The 12442-nt window shown below is 42.7% G+C and overlaps 1 protein-coding gene across 2 annotated transcripts in view; it reads left to right on the top strand.

Annotated features, from left to right (window-relative positions):
* Positions 1-12442, top strand: part of MAF (MAF bZIP transcription factor) — a 184767-nt gene that overhangs the window by 56797 nt on the left and 115528 nt on the right. Inside the window, exon 3 of one of the 2 annotated variants that reach the window (XM_066557165.1) lies at positions 4197-5311. The exons of the other annotated variant lie outside the window; for it this stretch is intronic. The gene's annotated coding sequence lies outside the window, so the exon portion shown is untranslated. Of the gene's footprint in view, positions 1-4196; positions 5312-12442 lie in introns of those variants that run through there. 2 annotated transcript variants of the gene reach the window in all.

Raw genomic sequence — 12442 nt, 5'->3', positions numbered from 1 at the left:
CTGAAAATCCTTTTTGAAACACACCAAGCAACAACACATCCAACACGAATGACATTTTATATTTGTGCAAAGTTTCAGAATATCCATTTGCAGATTTTTAAATTATTTTTTTAGGCAGTGGGAGATGGTGCCGTAAATACGAGACGAGATGTTGCAACACAAAGATCATTTGCCAATCCTGCAGCTCAGGGAGGCTGCAGCCCTGTCTCACACTCAAATCCTGAGCAGGTAATATCCAGAAACACACGAGGAGGAGGAGGAGGAGGAGGAGGAAGAGGCTGCATGATTACTGCCTCTCCCTTTCTCTGGTTCTTACAACACACTCACAGCAGTGAGACTTCCATAGCATGCCATAAATCATTGCCTCATTATGCTCCTTCTGGAGGTTTGTTTAGGGCACCTATTCTAGTACTGGCTGCAGAAGATTATTTGTTCTTCTCAGAAATTCCTCTCTGGTTTGATTTGCACACAAGGAAAAAATCTCTACGTCTTATTTTTGAAATAATTTCTTAGTGTGCAGAATAATTTACATTACAGAACTGCCTAAGAAAGTAATTTCAGCAGTGTCTGGAGGTGGGTGATTTTGTTGAGAACAGGCAAAGGTTACTGAAGGTTTTTGTGTTTTTGTGACTTGTTATTATGAAGTATTAATAAATGAAACAGAGGTTCTTCCTCTCCTCCTTTCCTCCTTCCTCCCTTCTTGCCTGCCTTCCTTTTTGCTTTCCTTCTTCCCTTCTTTCCTTCTTGTGTACATAAAAGCTGTTGATCTCTCACCTAGCCAGATTTTGTTGAATTATTGTAAAAGAAGCCTAAGTATCTCATTTAAAAAACATTGTATGGTCTTCATGCACTTTTTCTGTATGTCTTTATCCAGCCCTAGTTCACAACTGGTGCAGGAGGGCACCAGACTGATTGATAGAATAGGGATTTTGACACTTGGTTTTGACTTAAGGAGACAAATTGTCCTAATAAAAGGTGTGCATTAGTTAGCCTAATTTACTAACGAGGAGCAGTATTGCTGATTTTGATAAAACAGTATTTATTTAGCCTTGCACCAAGTAAATGCTGGAATAACCTAGATTGTACCTGCAATGGATTGGAATGGCCAGAGCTGAGACTTTGGAGAGCAGGTGGGTACACTGCAACACGGCTGGGTTTTGCTGCAGTGACAATGTGATCTAGGATCTGATCCAGGCTCCTCAGAAATCAATGGAAATTCTACCCTTGACTTTACTGGGCTTTGGATCCTGCTCCAATTGTACCAGGATGGAAATGAAATTACGCCAGCTTGGAGGAAGAATTTTCTGGCTTAACAGATTCAGGGTTTTGAGTTGATGGATGTGTTTGTGAAAACGGTTTGAGTGACAAACCCGACTTCAGGTTTGAGTGTTTTTGACATGTGCCTTGCCATGGTCCTCCCTCCTAGTCACAGCTCCCTGAAACACAATAGATTTCTGTTTTGTGACCACTCACAGACATCCCAGATGAACAACAGCATTTCATAGATGATTGTAATGTGAAACTCAAAACATTGTAAGCTTGCTCAAAATGTGACCTGCCTTCACACAAAAGCTCCCTAAGCTTTCTGAACCTCCCAGCAAAGCTGGGTGTGTTCACAGCCATAAAGAAACACAAAGCTAAGTCACTTTGGTGTGTTTTGAGGTTTCACTGCACATCCTCCTGCACCATTGTGTCTCAGAGTCCTGGGTACAATTCTCATTTGATCTTAAACTCTTACAAAGAGCCTAGGAATAGAAGATGTGCTGAGGTAAGGGCCAGAAAAGACTTTTTCCAACACCCACTGCAACCTGAGTTCCCCACAAACAATCAGGACTCAGCGAGAATTGTAGTCAACTTTTTTTGATGGAAGTGCAGTGGTGACCTTCTAGATTGATTAAAGATGTGACATTGATTGACTTTGAAGGGAGCCACATCCACCCTTCTTCTGCCAAAAAGGCAGTGGCTGCAATGTGAAGCCTCAAGAATGGGGCATTGCTTTTCCAAGTACATGGAAGACATCCAAGGGTAACGGGATAATGCAGATAATGGGATAGGGTTTCTCCCCTCCTCTCCCTCAAATACCATATAGCTAGATTTTGGCTATCCAGCCTCATGCCTTAGAAGACTTTTCTCTTACAGCTACTTAAAAGATGAAATAGCTGAGGAAATGAGCTCTTTTTGCAGGTTATTTAGGATGTTTGGTGGTTGAGAATGTCAAAAAGGACTGGTGGTGTTGACTCTGCAGGAATCTTTAATGGTGGTGGGGGTATGATATTGTGAGGACCAGTGTCAGTGGAAGGGATGGTGTGGTGGGGGAAAGCTTTATTCCTCATGCCAACCCACCCCTGAGGATTGTTCACACTGTCACTTTGGGGTGTCAAGTTTGAGAGGTGCTAAAATGGTCCTATTTGCCAAAGATATAGAGTATCTTAACAATATCTGGTCTCTTTAAGGCACCTTGAGTTGGCACTGAGGAATATTGGCCTCCAAAATTACCACTTTTGAAAATCTAGGCCACTGAACCTGATATGAACTATCAGAAAGCAGAGACAAGGGAGCACTTATGTTGGAGAATGTATAGTGGCTTGAAAACTACAAATCAAAATAATTCACCCTTTTATGTGTAAATCTTCTTCTCTTTGATACACAAACTGAAAAGCTGTCTGGTTTCCTTGTAGTTTCCATAAGCAAGCAGTGTGTGACTGCACCCTCTAGAATGCTATTTAAGTGTTATTTAAAGTGCAGACCTGTTAAAGTCAAGCAAGCTGATCTGTATGCTAGAACTGAGCCCACCAAACCTTACACCTAAAACCAGCAGGGAAGGGGGTCTTGAGTGCCACAGCTCCCTCCTGACAAGGGCATGGAGTGACAAACAGTGGAGCACCAAAAGATCAAAGCACTTTTTCAGGCACAACAACAAAATCAGAGACAGAAAAACACCAGGTCCTGGTGCAGGTGTCTGCTCTTCCAAAGCAGCCTTTGTCAGGTTTGACACAGCCAGATCATGCCAAGGGGATGCAGGCAGGAGCTGCACACTGGCAGTAAATAAACATCAGCAAATGAATTTCCTGTGTGCATTTCTGAGCTGGGAGAAAGGCTGGAGAGACACTGCATGAAGCCCACGTGGAAGGGATTACTGGGACACGCTGATCTTACAGGGAGGTTATTGGAAAATTTCAGTGCAAGTATGGAAAGGCAGTGTGATGTGTTTTGCTCATATTCCAGAGTTGTTTTCCCTGGCTGAGCACCTCAATGCAGGTCCTGTGGAAGTCAATAGCTGTCTTGCCTTTCAGAAGGATTATGGCCCTAAATAGCTTCTTTAGGAAGTGTACTTTGCTTGGTGATAACACAAAGCAGAGGGTGGATGATTAACACCAATTAGGATTATTTACAAGAACCTAGAAAACAATAGGTCCATAAATCATTGTCTTATCAATTGTAGTTCCTCCTGAGTAATTCAGTCATCATTGGGCACACTGTGTTTGTTAAATACAGATCACACTGATGTTAGCTGAAGTGTGTGCAAATGTTGAAGGTACAATATGACCTAAAATAGCAGCATGTTACAAAAAAAAACCCTGTTTTCAACGTTTTTATGTTCTAAATCCCCAACAGTTTACCCCCAGATATATTTAAGGCAACTGACAGTAGCTTGTTTCTCTTGGGTTGTGCTACAGCTCTGTTTACACTTGTGTCTCCCTTTGGGGTGGTTTTGCAGTAATCTCCTGGCTGTCTCCATTTGTTGGGCACTGGTCCAGCTGCAGAACAGCTTCAATGCTCACATATTCCTTCCAGGGGAGAGCCAGTGGGGAATTCTCTCCAAAAGCAAGCCAGGGCTTAGTGGGACACACTGCTCTGATCCAAGGGGCAGCCACACCACCACAAAGTCCTTCAGGGTGTCTGTCACCCTGCTTTGCAAGAGGAAGGATGTCAAACTTCCCAGAGCTCCAGTACCAGCCTGGAGGAGGGCTTGTGCTTTAGGGAGGGTCATCTGCTTTATGTGCCACCCTTTTTGCTGGTGACTGGCAGCTCTTGAACCACTACTTCTCTTTCTTCCACCAAGGCTTCTCCTGGCTCATTTTCCTTTTTATTTAGTAAATGCCCAGTCTTCTGTAGCTGTTCCTCCTTGCTGCTGATCTTTTTTACTTCTACTTTTTATCACTTTTTGTGATCCCTTTTCCAATTTCCAACCTTAGTCTCCCAGAAGACCCGGAGTGGTGATGCCTGGATGCAGAGGAGATCACACTGCTTATAGATCTGCACCATGAGAAGGCCAAAAGTTTCTGCAGCAGCAGGAGGTAAGCCAGGACTGCTGGTGGGTGTGAGGAGCAGAGAGCAAAGCCACGTGAGTTTGAGAAGAAGGCAGCAGCACCCTGAGGATGGAGACTTTGGGGCAGTGTCATGGTCCTGTACAGAAAACTTGAAGAGACACTGAAAACTTCAGGTGGGAACACACCACCCAACCAGCTGCTTGTGTGGTTTGGTCCATGGACCTTTGGGGTCTGCACACCAGAGACTGAAAACTCTTCACTTACCCTAAATTTCTTCTTTATGGACTTCTGATGTGATAGGAATGGCACAAAAAAAAATCCAATATATCTTCACCATAGTGTTTGCAGCCTCCTAACTTTCCCAGGACTACTTTCTGCTCAAATGACTGGAATTTAATTACATGAGGTTTAATTTCAGTTGCTTGGCCAGCTTTAAAAACATATATTCAAATTTGAACCACAAGGGCAGAATTTTGGGAGCCTCTTTGTCCTCTCACTTTGTGTTAATTTAAATGAGGAAACTGTGCCTGTGAATCTCTGCTTCACTTCACCTATTCCAAGTCAGTGTCAGCTCTGGAGAGACATCCCTGACTCCCAGCAATTTAAAGGAGAGCACAAACAACTCCTTATTGTTTTAGTTTATGTTTTTGAAACTGTGCAAACAGTAGATATTTGTCTTCTGCTTATGCATTTTCTTGTAAATAAAATGTATTGAGACCAGAGATGGAGTTACACTGACTTTACACCAGATAATGTATCGACATTTTACAAGAAAGTGTTGTATTATCCATCCATTTTACAAGTTTACCTTACAATGTTTAATTATAACACACAAAAAAAGAAGTGGAAGGAGAATCAAGGGAGGGACATGGAGACAGAATGCAAAAAGACATGGATGAGAAGTGGTGGAGTTGGAAGATAACAGCACCTATCAAGGCATTATCTGAGAATTCCTATGATTAGGACTTATCTTTCTGGCTTCATTATTTCATCATAATCTGCTGTTTACCTGATAAGTAATAAATGGCCTCCAAATTTTATTGCATTTGCTCACTTTCTTCAGATTTCGCATCGGTTTGTTCCACTCTTAAGGTCTTATTTCTGTTAAGGAATGAAGATTTTATGGTTTTACTGGGGTTGACTTGTTCCTCTGGTATTTCAGGGTTGTTATTTAGCTAGCAAGGGTCCCACAGCAATTCCTTGAATAACCCTTCCATGTATCACATTGGATGATCAAGGATACATTGCAGCTGCTGTCCAAACACTGTTGTATACCTGGGGTTGGGCACCCACCTCCAACTCAGCAGATATAAAACTCTCCAAAAAGCCAACAAAAGAGGGCTTTTTTTAAACACTCCAACCCACTAGTGGATTATCTTTAATGGGTTGGCAGCATGCCCCTTCCTTCCTCTACAGGAATGCTGGCCTGGCTCAGCACCCTGGGTTTAGGTTTTTGGTGGTTTTGTTTTATTTTTGTTTTTTCTGTATTACAGCATGCAGAAGAAATAAAGTGTAAGACTGATTTGTAATAGTTCATTATGTTTTTTTTTTTTCCTCTGTTTTTTCTTTTCCCTGGGATTAACTTATTTATCTGCCAGGAGACAAATGTAGCAACCAGCCCTCCTCTTTGGGGAGTGACCCTTGCCAGCATGGCCCTGCAGGAGAGGGCTCCTTGCACGGGCTGGCTGCTGTTTCTGGGAGCTCACTGACACACCTTCAAAGGTTGAGGGTTCAGCTTCTTCTGCGTGAGAGAGGAGAGGAAATGACCTTCACCCAGCTGAGCAGGGAACAACAGGAAACCCTCATGGTCCTGCCATTTCCCACCCCCAGGATCCGGAGCTCAGGGACCTTTTTGACAAACTCACAGTGTTTTTGTCAGGGTTTAGCTGCTGAAAATATATTACCAAAGTATGTTGATGATTCATGGGGAAATGGTCTATGCTGATTTAAGTGATGGACTAGCCATTCTGTAATGGATTTGAGAATTCCCAATCAGATGGTACTTAGTTTTATCAAGCAGGAAGCTGGCAGGCTGTGTTTAATCAACTGATAGCATCTCTTGGCAATTGGCATCCAGCTAGTGGACAGAGTACTTCTCAAAGACCAGCTCACTAAGTTACAAACAGTCACAGCCACTCAGATCTCTCAGCTTTATCTCCTATTTTTTTCTGTTCAGCCTGTTTCTTTCCCAAATGAATATTTCAGCTGGAAGTGCAGGAAGATGAAACATATCTGCTTCTCTTTCACTGCTGTTTTAGGGGGAATGGATGAAGCAGAATACATTTGCTTCATCCCCCAGAAAGCTGTGCTGAAACAAGCTCCTAAATGTAGCATAAAATCCCAGAACCAGACAAGGTCTAGGATTTGGTCCTGATGCAAGTTTTTGGAGAGCTCACATTGCATAAGTGTAGTAAATCTACAATATGGGGCCACACCAGGTAAGACATGGCCTTTTCCCCTTTGATTAGGCCATGACTCATTATTCCATGACTCATTATCTATTGTGTCACCAAAGACATACCCAATGTTCTGACCTGTACCAGCAGATATCAAGAGCGGTTCCCTTCCCTGATAAAACTCATCAGTCTATTCATTACTTCTGGGAGAGACCAGCTCCTGCAGAGCATCTTCACTGAACAAACCCTCAGATGCCACAGCTACTTAAATAATTCCCTACTCAGGATTCATGTTTTGTCACACTTATTGAGCTGTGGAGCCATCCACACTCGTGGAGCTGTGCTCAAGCACAGCATCAGACCTGAGGAGCTGGTTTGTTGTGCCTGGCTCCTGTGGAGTAGTTACTGTACTTAGCAACCCACCTCCAATATAAATATATCTGCTACTCTGAAGAGCAGGCTTTGAAAAGCACCAGAAGGGATCACTCCCCCATAAAGATTTTTTCCAACATTGCAGAGATTGTTGGGATTTTCAGAGAGAAATTCTTCTCCCAGTTAAGCATCCCAGCCAGAGGGGTGAAGATTTCACCACAGGCTGACAAAGCTCTGGTGCAACTTTCTTCAATGGGCCATGAACCCCCATTTAAAGTCCTGTCTGAGCTGCTCTTGAGCACTGAAGGCATGGAGGGAGCTGGAGAGCAGCCATCCATGCAGGTGGGATTTGGGAGCCATCCCTGATGTCTTTGCACAGGGGTCCCACAGCACCGTGTGGAAAAACAGCTCTGAGAGCTGAGTGCTAAAACCACATGGTTTGAAACTGCTTCAACATTTGGAACCCTCAGAAGAGGCTGATGATTGAAAGGCTGTAAAACAATCATGCTCCCAAAAAGTAATAAAAATAAAAGTGAGGTGTAAGGAACAGAGAGGAGTGATTCATTGGGAAATTGTGCTCTTGAAATTGTGTGACAAATCCTGGGTGAGGGAGGAGCTGTGTGTAAGCACTCAAGGGCCAGAACCTGGCTTGTCCAGAGGAGTTGAAGATCCAATGAAGATTAACAATGGACCTGTAGCTGAAAGGAAAATTTTAACTTCCATCTTAGATATTTTCTGTGGACCATTATCTGAAAATCAGAGAAATCAGACCCCTGTTTTCAGTGTCATGTCCCATGAGGGTTTCAGCACACAATGACCTCCACTGCAAGAAATGAAGTTTCCAATGTCAGAAGCCCCAAAAGAACATGTGAAAACAAAGCTGAAAAAAGTCTTCTCTCTTTAGGGTAGAAGTATACAATTTCCACAGGGTCATTTTCTGTGTAAACATTCCTATTTGTATGTTTTACAGATTGAAACAAAAATATATCTTCCAAACATATTCAATAAGTCAATTTTAAAACAAGTTAATTAGTGTATCTAAGCTTTATCACAGAGCATAAGTAAGTGGAAAAAATCCCCCAGCCAAATGTGAAGAGTCCAATCTTGATTTTCTCACTCTTTGAGTTCATTTATTACAATGTTTGCTCACTTCTATGAAAGCCATGCTCATGTAATAATCTAATTTCTGAGACCATCTCCAGGGACAAGAGATCACATTACAATATCTACATTATGTGTCATTCAGGCAGTATCTCTCAAATCATAAAACCTTTGGAAAGGGAATGACACTTGAATAGCAGATTCCTCCTCCTTTTCTTTTTCCCTTTCTGAGCATTTTTTTCCAGCCCAATGCTCTCTTCCTTTTATTGTCCGACCTCCTGCACCCAGGCTGCTCATCTCCATTCTGCAGAGAAACGGGCTGTGGTGCACATCTCTCCTTGCTCTACCTGACCACCTCATCCTGTCTCACACTGTCTTTCACACAGTTTGGGATTTTCCCTTCTGTTCTGGGCTTTCATTTGTGTCACCTCACTGCCTGTGTTTTGTGCCTATGGGTTCTTCTTTGTGAACTGATAAACTGGAGCAGAGAACTGGCCCTGCTGACAAAAATCTAAAAAAAGCCCAAGTTTCAGATCAAGAATTCCCCTGGTCTGACTAATTTCATTTCTAGCCAAAACTGTCCCAACAGAGAGACAGGACCTCTCCAGCTGCCTCTGGTGCCACCTCACAGACCCATTGTCCTGCCATCTTCATTTCTTTCAGCAGCCTCAGGGATCTTGATAAAGACCTCAGGGGAGGCTTATATGGTCTTAAAACATTTCATTGATCCATTCATGTCCACACAGTCCAGGGCTTCCATTTTTAAGATTCCTTCCCTATTATCATGGAAACTGGCTAATTACAATAGAAGCCTGTTAGGAGCCTGCTTAAGACACCAGTGTTGTGTTGCCAAGCACTTGCAGCTTGCCCAAATCTCAGTGTGCAAAGCTATGGAGTCCTTGGGATAAAAATAGGTATTCTAGGAGATAATTCTGCTGCTCTAGATATCATTTTATCATTCAAATCTAAGGTCACAACCTCAATCCTAGCTCATCCTGTTGACCACACAGACCATAATCAATTTTATTTCTTATGATACATCCATTCCAAACTACCATTGCCCATTTCTTCATGTAGAAGTTGTGCACCAAATTATCTAGTCTGATTAATACCAGGTTACTGTGCCTACTAGTGCACTTACAACACAACTTTGCAATGGGAAAATAATCCTGGCCTTTTTAAACACAGAGGCAAGCAGAAAAAAAAGCACAACATGAAAATTAAACCAGTTCTGACAATTTCTCATTTCCATTTATTCAGAAAAAGTCATAATTGAGACTTAAGGAAAAAAAGAAAAGCCCTCCATGCCTTTAAGTGTAAAATCCATTTTAGTAGCAGGAAGCTGTTATATGGTTAGAGCAGTTATTTTTATTGTCTGTCTGGGTATAGTTTTTAACTGCAGGCACAGAATAAATCAATAGTGTCATAAAGCTACTCTCACCCTCTGCCCTTTCTAAAGGGACATTGTTCAGTGTCTGTGCTGGATGTGACACAGACTGTGCTTTGATGCACAGAATTATGCCTCTACTAAAGTTCTGGGGGAGAGATCTGTGTGACACATATTTACCTGCATCTCTTTGTCCATATCATCTCAGAGTCAACAGATTAAAAGCAAAATGAAACACAGATATACACACAAAAATGTACAGAAGTTTTTATCAGAAGAGAGGGGATTTTTCTGGTTATTCTCTTGCAAATGATATTGTCAATTATTTGTGCATTCATAAATCCTCTCAGGTGGTGTATTTCCAAGACTGTCTGAGAAAAGATGCAGTGATTCATAGGACAGCACACACAACTTAAACCTGACCATTACCTGCTCTTTAATACAGCGAGGAAGGATGGAGCAGGATCTGACTGTATGAAGCTGGTGCTAGAAAAAATTGCCCAGAAAGTGTGCCTTTTTAATAGCAAGAGTAGTTAATGGCTGGAACATTTGGCTTAGGAATGTGGTGGATTGAGCATTGCTTTCAGTCTCTAAATCAAGAGTGAGTGTCTTTCTAAAGCTATGCAATAGCTTCAGCAGAAGTTATGGCTTTGATGCTGAAGTGAGTGGGTGAAGTTCTTCAGCTGTGTTACATAGGAAGCAAAACCAGATGACTGTGATGGTCCTTTTCAGCCTTACTAATCCATTAAATCCTGGTTTGGGGCGTTTCACACGCCAGGGTTTACAGCAGCCTCTTAGGTTTTCTGTATGGTTTCTGCAGGCAATACACGTTCCAGAGCTGGGTCTGACAAACTCCATATAAATGGGTGTCGGGAATTGACACACTTTATAATTTATATATAAATCACTGCCTCTAAATGCAGTTCCAGATCCATTTCCCCATGCAGCTGAGCTCACTTTGTTCTGTGCTGTGGGGATTTTTCTTTGCAAAGCAGATATGCATCTGAGCTGAAACACACACCATGTGCTGCTGGAGACCCCAAAAACTGCCACCCCTATCACAGACCACAGTGAAACAAACCTTTATGGATCAAATTCTTAAGAGATTTATCAGCAGCAACTCCTGTTGTCAAGTTAATTCATCGCTCCTCTCCTTGCTTGCTCATTGCAAATTCCCCAGGTTGACACTTCTGACAGAGGCATGAAAATTGTACTTGTGCTGCAAGTGGGAGGTGGAGACAGCAAAAATCTGTGCCCTGTCTGTGGGACTCCATGCTGAGACAGCTCTATTTTCACATCTAGTCACAAGCCAATTGCTATTACCTCAGTATTTGTTTAGAGGATGGCTCTCAAGAAATGGAATTGGAGTTTGGATTTGGTAAGATTAGAGGAAGTAAACCCTGAAATAATTCAAGTGGTTTCTGAAGGCAGCAGCACTCACATGCAGCTTGGTGCTGGACAGACAGAGAGGCAGAGAGTCTACAGGAGTCTGTACATGGTGAGCATGGTGGGTACCACTCACCTGGGTAACCAACTGTTTGTTTGTCTTCTTTCTGCAAAATGCTTAGTGCTGGATTTTTCTGTCTGTAAATACTGATTTTAATTTCCCTTCCTTCCTTCCCCATGCTGCATTGAAAGCAAAGACATCTCACCCAGCACCATTTGCTGACTCCTTCCCTTCTGCTCTTCCCTGTCCCCCAGTGCGTGAGCGCAGTCACGTGCGGCCCCTTGGTTTCCCCTCAGGACACTGGCACTTGGGAAGGAGAATAACAGATGTTGGGGAAAAAACAACACCCTGTCAGGTAGAAAAAAACACTTTAGCAAAAAAACCCACCAACTCTATGAACTTCCCAGCTTCTCAAACTTCCTTATGAATAGCCAGTGGCTGCTGGAACAGCAGCAACAGTAATAATAAATTACAGTAAATATCATCCTGTCATAACTGACAGCAAACCAAACCCACTGCTGTTCAGAAATGAATTGGAGAAAATATTTCTTAATCTCTTTTTGTGTTATTCAGTCAGCTGTAATGATTTATAGTACTCCAAAGAAGTTGTGGTACAGAGTTGTTTCTTAATCATCCATTTCAGCACCTTGCTAATACCCACACATGTCTGTGCTCTGGTGGGGACTCTGGCACTGCTGGATGCTGCAAAATGCTCAGCCCAGGAATAAATTATTTAATGTAAGGGACTTCTTAGCCTTTCTCTGGGACCCTCCTGCCTATGGGGACAAATCTGCTACAAGGAGGAGCAGTGCTGAGTTAAGGGGAGCCCCATAACAGTGCCTTGAAATAAGATTGTTTCCCCAGAGCCATCTGGTTTGAGCCTGTTCAATCCTAGCTCACCCAGTTGGCCACACAGACCATAATCAATTTTATTTCTTATGATACATCCATTCCAAATTACCATTGCCCATTTCTTCATGTAGAAGAAGAACTTCATGTAGAAGCTGTGACCAAATTATCTGGTCTGATTAATACCAGGTTGCCATGCCTACTAGTGCACTTACAACACAGTTGCTACAAGGAGGAGCAGTGCTGAGTTAAGGCGAGCCCCACAACAGTTCCTTGAAATAAGTTTGTTTCCCCAGAGCCATCTGGTTTGAGCCTGTTCAGTCCTCGCTCATCCTAGCTCTGGTTGGAGCCTACTCAATCCTAGCTCATCTCGTTGACAGCACAATCCTAGCTGATCCTGTAAGTACCCACATGCAGTGGTGTACTGCATGGTGTACTCCATGGAGGGCTCTGGTGCTGGAGTGCATCAGATGGACACCCTGCAGACAAGGCTGTCTCCCTGTGAGTCTGTGAGCACATTGGGGGTCAGTGGGAAAATAAAATGGTGGGAGATAAATTGAGCTGGGAACTTGGTATCAATCGCTTCTGTCTTTGTCTACTTATTTCCAAAGATTTATAC

The sequence above is a fragment of the Molothrus aeneus genome, chromosome 11 (genome assembly GCF_037042795.1).
Source record: "Molothrus aeneus isolate 106 chromosome 11, BPBGC_Maene_1.0, whole genome shotgun sequence".
NCBI lineage: Eukaryota > Metazoa > Chordata > Aves > Passeriformes > Icteridae > Molothrus > Molothrus aeneus.
The sequence above is the reverse complement of the archived record's forward strand: the minus strand, read 5'-3'. Positions and strand labels throughout refer to the sequence as shown.